The 6,650-nt window shown below is 30.9% G+C and overlaps 1 non-coding gene across 1 annotated transcript; it reads left to right on the forward strand.

The window, feature by feature from the left end:
• Positions 1–1,255: 1,255 nt before the first annotated feature.
• TRNAC-GCA (transfer RNA cysteine (anticodon GCA)) lies at positions 1,256–1,327 on the forward strand. Its single transcript has one exon. It is a non-coding gene; the product is annotated as a tRNA-Cys (tRNA).
• The last annotated feature ends 5,323 nt before the right edge of the window (positions 1,328–6,650 follow it).

The following is a 6,650-nucleotide window of genomic DNA, read 5'->3' on the forward strand; positions in this document are numbered from 1 at the left end:
AATCTCGATTCAACGGACCAATCCAATCATGTTTCAAGATACTAGTCACGTCATTAATTCTCGACGAAACTAAATTTTAGGGACCAAAATAAATCTAGTTGCCAAATTTAGGTATTAAAGTGAACAAATATATATATATATAAATACTAAAGTGAACTAACTGTTAGTTCAGGGGTTAAAATTATATTGTCCCTTTGGAAAACGACAAACCAGATCCAGGGTCTGCTAGCTTGGACCGAATAGCAGGCTCTGAGTTAGGCCGCAATATTTTACCCAACTAATTAAAAACCCATGATTTTGTTATGCTCTTGCTTATATTAGTGCAATTTTTAAAAAGAAAAAGAAAGAAAAGCACATTGTTGACAGATTTTAAAAATATTTTTTTATTTAATTAGATTGGTTTATTGAATCGATATCCTATTTTTCTTTTTAAATATTTTTATTTTCAACTTCGAAGGTGATAATATTTTAAAATAATACAATGCAATTAGGAGGATGATGCATGCGTGAATATATCCAAATTCATCGTCAGTTTTGTCTCAAAAGCTCACATGTATGAAGAAATTCAACAATTAGTTATTATATTTAATTGTAAATATATTATTAAAGATAAACGTGAATACGTTCGGGTATTTACAAGATAAACGTGAGTTTAAGAGTACTTACTTTATTAGAATTTGTATTTTAGACGAATTCTGATGCTTATGTCAATAAAAAATGGATATTATGAAGAAAGTATAGTATTTGAGCTTAATAAAGAAAACGACGGAGAAAAAGAGAACCCTCGAAGGAGAATTACCCTTGAATATATATCTTGGATCCAAAAATAATTATGTTCTTTATTACAACTCTACAAAGCTAATAGCTTCACAGGAGGGTTGGTTTGTACTAGACTATATATTACTATTTTTTTTATAGTTCATGTTCGAAATTTATGACTGACCTTCTGTCATTTCCAGTTTAAACTTTCAACGTTAAAATTGAACGTGTCTTACCATTGCACCCAACACTTATTAGTTATATATTGTTATATTGATACAATGCTTATTAATTAAATACTGCTATATTTTCTTGCAACAAGCTTCCTTTATTTTTTTGAAATTGGAAAACCTATTGCTTTCTATGTTGTTATTCCCTAGCGATGATGAACCAAAGAAACAAGTTTGAGAGAGACCAAAAACATAAAAAATATATATCATGTGTCAAGTGTGCTTAACATTTGCTATATATAAATTATTTTAACTCGTTACCGCTTGGGTCCATAGCTCAGTGGTAGAGCATTTGACTGCAGATCAAGAGGTCACCGGTTCGAACCCGGTTGGGCCCTGTAGTGCCAATTTATTTTTCCTCGTCAGTAGTGAAATAAGCGGTGTCGTTTTATATATATTCTGCAGGATTCTTATGGCTTACGGGCTACAAAGTAAGCCCGCAGTTTGCCAGAGGTTTCTTCGCTGTGTGTACCTATGTTTTTTGCCAGCTTTTTTTCGTTAACATTTATTTGCATACAAAATCATCCTATTTTTAAATTTTTAATTACTTTTAGTAATTAAAAAGTAATTAAAATTTTAAATTTTCGTTTTGATTTTTGGTTTCGAATGAAGAAGAAAAGCTTTTAAAGTTCATAATAGTTTTGAAGATTACTAGATTTTTTTAAGGCATTATATTTATAAAAAAAATAAGAGCTTGGTACATGTGAACTAATTATATTACTTGGTGAAGTTTCTTTTGATACAACATGCAGAATTTTTTATTGGTAAGATAACAAAAGCATAAACTGCATAGAGTGATTATTATTTAGCCCAATCCTAAAGGATTGAGTAACTATGCGACGATAGGCTAGGTGATAGAGTTTGCGATGTAGCATGTGCCTTCCGGTTGACATTTCAAAGCTTATTCCTTCCTGAAGCGATTTAATATCCTGATGGATGGGCTCGATCTTCCACTGACCAGTACTTTGCCTCGGAATAGTGGATACCATTTTCGGTTGGGACAATGCAGTTGAGTTAATTGGATCCAATGTGCTTTAGCTTGAGTAAGATCATTCGAGCTAGGAGTAGCTGGCTGTGTGTTTTGAATGACCTTGGTAATATGTGGACATGCATGTTGGAACAGGAGTATACCCACAATTAGTACTGCTGCCCAAAAGTATGTGTTGTGTTGGAGTGAATGAAGACCGGTATGATCGAGAAGGGTGAATTGTTGGGGAAAAGTTGAGTTTCCAGTTCAGGTTGTTTCGATTTGGCCGGTTTAAATGTAGGGATTTGGCTTGTCCGATCGTAAGAGGACTTGGTACTGTTGTGAACAACATTGTACACTTTGGAGCAGTGCCATACGATTAGCAGTCTGATTGTTGAAACAAACTCAGTTGCGATGCTTCCATAGTTGCCAAAGAATATTTAGGATCCATTCATTGTACATGTTTGGTGGAAGAGGTCAGATTTTAAGTATTGTTGAACCCACTGAAGGATCTATTCTCGTATATCCGCTACTCCCAGTATTCCGACCGGATGGAGTATTGAGAACCAAACCATATAGCTCTGGCGAAGAGCATGTGCGGAACAGGTGGTCAATGTTTTCATCCATGCGATCACACAATGGACAATTGGAGTTCCTTGTAATATTCCGAAAACACAGTTCTATCCGGAGAGGGAGGTAGTTGCGGCACAGTTTCCAAAGGAAGATCAGAAAAGCCGGATTTTCCATAAGGCTTTCCAATTCACGCGAAGGGTAGTTGCGGTATTCGCCTCTGTTGGTCGAGAGATTCGATACGCATCTTACAAAAAAATGCCGTGAGAAACAGGAGTTGAGTTCCCAATGGAACGAATACCGTATCCGTGACCAAATAAACAATGCGTGGAACATGCAGAATTAAACATTTGTTAACTGTTCGTTTTATATTTTTTTCTTATAATACTAAGCACGTGATGATGTTTAATCTCACCTACGAAGTTAAAAAAAAAAATACATGATAATAATCCTTAGATATTCTTAAAAAAGAAGAATCTCTTTTATTGATTAATGATATCTAATCTTGGTAATTATTTGTATAGTAAGAGTGATTTTTTTTTTAGTTGAGAAGCACGAGCTAAATGAATGACGCAAATGATAGTTTTTTATTCTATTTGTGAAATTTAAAAAAAAAAAACTTAATTAATTATCTACGAGATACTAACCCTTTAATCTTTGTTTTCTTTCATAAAGGATTAAAGTTATTATAATGAAAAGAATTTCACATTTGAAATATTGACAAAGTCTATTCAATATTGTATTTTATATAGTCATGGTAAATTTAGCTTTCAACGTTCACATCTTTTTTGAATTTGAATTTATTCTCTCTTTTTTTTAGCCAAAATTGACCATTAACTTATTAAAAAGTGTCAATTTGTTTTTTAACAAAAATACTGACTAAAACCATAACTTTTTTAACGATGTTGGCATGGTAAGTCATGTGGCGATTCACGTGTACTTCATGTTAACATGACATTATTTGTCTTATATGTTACATCGAAAAATAATTTAAATTATTAAAATATTCAAAAATTATAAAAATGTCATAAAATTCAAAACAATAGCATGACGTACATGTGATTAGTCATGTTTAAAAAAATAACATTTTAGTGAGTATTTCTATTGAAAACAACAATTCTACTTTTTTTAAAAGGTTGATGGTTAAATTCGACTATTTTTAAAAGTTGAGGATCAAATTTAGCTCAAAAAAGAATAAGGGTCAATTTGACAAAAGATGTAAACGTTAAGGGCTAAATTTATCTTTATAACTTTAAAATATATGTATGAATCAATTAAAATTATCATTTTCTTTCTCTTAGTGCTAGTAAGTTACATGCCATTTTTAAAGGGCGACTCGAATTTGAATTTGAAGAAAGTATTATTGAGAGGATTAGCCACAAACTTTGAACATAAACTGTAAAAAGAACACGAAAAATAAAAAAAAATCATTAAATGATTTAAACATCAATTCGTGCCCCATTAAAACCATTCAATATTTAATTCCTATCATCAATATTTTAATGATAACAAAAATATTAAAGACTTTCTCTTCTCCTCTATTGTTTGCTTACATGAAGAAGGAAAGAATCAAACATAAATAACTTTTGAATATAGCTTTTTAAGGGTGAGTTTGGATGGACGGTGCGTTTAGTTTCCTTTTTGTCTTACCTTACAGTATCGTTACAGTGTCTAATTTTACCGCCACCGCTATTTTTACACTAACCGAAGTAAACGCACCGCCCATCCAAACTCACCTTAATATTTTTCATTATGCTCGATCATGCAGCTCTTAAAGCTTTATTTTAAGGCAAATCTTTAAAGCAATTTCACCAACTAAGATTGATTCTCTCGGATCCTTCCCTTCTTTTCACACAACTTCCAAAGTCCTTTTTCCCACTCTTAGGTTAAGTCACTTTTTCATTTTCTCATAAAGCTATGGTGATTACTAATGATACTCTCAAGTCTCAACTAAGAGTTGGCTCTTTGACAGTATGGATAACTTTTCAACACCATTTAATTTTAGTGTCCAAAAAGAAAAAGGTTGATACTATTTATCACGTGATCACATATGTATGGATATATATATATATAAATATATATGTGAAAAGGTTAATATACCATATGCTACTTGAATTTAGTTTCAAAATTCAGTTTGATATCAAGACAAAATGAAATTATCTGTATCGATGACTGTTTGAAACGTGTTCTAATAAAAAAAATCTAAGTACTTAATTAGGACAAAAAATGGCTCAAGTACTAAATTGAACATTGAAAATAAATTTAAATACTTAACTGAGACAAAATTCAAGTACCAAATTGAAAAAACTCAGGTTCCAAAATAAACATTGAAGCTAAATTTAAATACCAGATTGGAACAAAAAAAAAACTCAAGTATCAATGAAGTCAATCTCAAGTACTTAACTGGAACAAAAATTCAAGTATCAAATTGAAAAAAAAATTCAGATATTAAAGTGAACATTAAAACTAAACACAACTAAATAATAGTATATTAACCTTATATTAAACTTGTATCGGAATCCTATATGTTAAGCCTTTAGATTTTATCATCTTGTGTCAACAACACTTTAACAACTTTTACTTACACCCATAAGAAACCAAATTATCGAAATCTAATTTGAGAATTGATCTCCCTATATCTCTGCAAAGACTGTTACCTTTGATCCATGCATATTTTAAAACATAGAATCTCCGGGTAGGTCATTTTGTAGCCAAAATGTCAGCAAAATTATATTTAGGTTTAAATAATATGGCAAACGAAAACCACTAAAATTTTGGGTTTTATTTATGCGTAGGTGGCTAACAACTTGCAGCTAAAAATTTGGTTTCGAGAGATGTGAATAATATAAAGATATAGCACCAAAGCATATGGCTACAAGTTTCTATACACAAAGTCTATATATAGGATTGACTCGGCTAGTTATATGACTTTGTGATACAGATAGTGTTGACACCATTTTTTTGGATGAAAACGGGGTCGACTTGGATTTAAAAAATGAAAACGGGAGTCGCCACCAATCCCTTTTTTGACGAGGTGTGATCGGGTCACCTCAAAAAAGTGGTTGTTTTTTATAAATGATTTAATTTTATTAAAACAACGATTTTGGTCTACGAAATCCAGAAAAATGAGTTCGGGAGCCGGTTATGCACGAGGAAGGATTAGCACCCTCGATACGCCCAAAATTGGTACCTAGTTGATTAATTAGTGTCTTAGTGTCGAAAATTAAAAATTTGAAGAGTTTTTTTTAAAAATGCGATCCTTAAAAGAAAATCTGATATCATGAATTGAAACATAAGATTCTCTTGTTCCGAAGGAATATCACATCCAGCACGTTAGGACACGATACTCTAACCATCGAAACCAAGATCACCTTATAGTTTAATGAAACCATACTTTGAAGCTTTAAGAGGATATTTGGCTATTTAGTCAAACGAGAAATCGAAACCCAGCACGTTAGGGCACGTTTTCTCGAGTTCCCAAACGCGAAATATTGCCTTATTTAGAAAAATTTTCCTTTTGGTGTTTAGTGTCAATGCTTGACAAAACAATAACGAATGCGACAAGGTGAGCAAAGTAAAATGAGTAACAACAATGCAATAGGCAAAATGAAATGACGAGGCGATTACATAAACAAAGCATACAAATAAATAAATAGAACTAACGTTTTAGAAAAAGCACAAGTGTACATGGATAAATAAACAAACACCAAATAACAACGATGACAATGAATACAATTATGTAAAATATATATATATGTGCATGTATAATTTAAAACCATAAAATAAGAATATATATAAATTACAGAATATGAAAACATGGATAAGTACGTATATATATATAAAATCGGTAAATATTATAAAAAATGTAAATGTGTATTTATATATTTACAAATCGTGATAATATAAAATATATGTATGTGAATTATAAAATATGTGCAATATACAAAAACATTTTTAAGAGTATAAAATATATAAGTATGTATATGATGTAAAATATGCATAAATATATGTAAGTATATAAGAATTATGAAATGTGAAAAAATATATTTAAGTAGGTATAAGTACGTATATCTATATATATGTGTAAAAAATATAATATTAAAAAAGGGGGTATATATATATGC

Source organism: Gossypium hirsutum, chromosome D12, assembly GCF_007990345.1.
Source record: "Gossypium hirsutum isolate 1008001.06 chromosome D12, Gossypium_hirsutum_v2.1, whole genome shotgun sequence".
Lineage (NCBI taxonomy): Eukaryota > Viridiplantae > Streptophyta > Magnoliopsida > Malvales > Malvaceae > Gossypium > Gossypium hirsutum.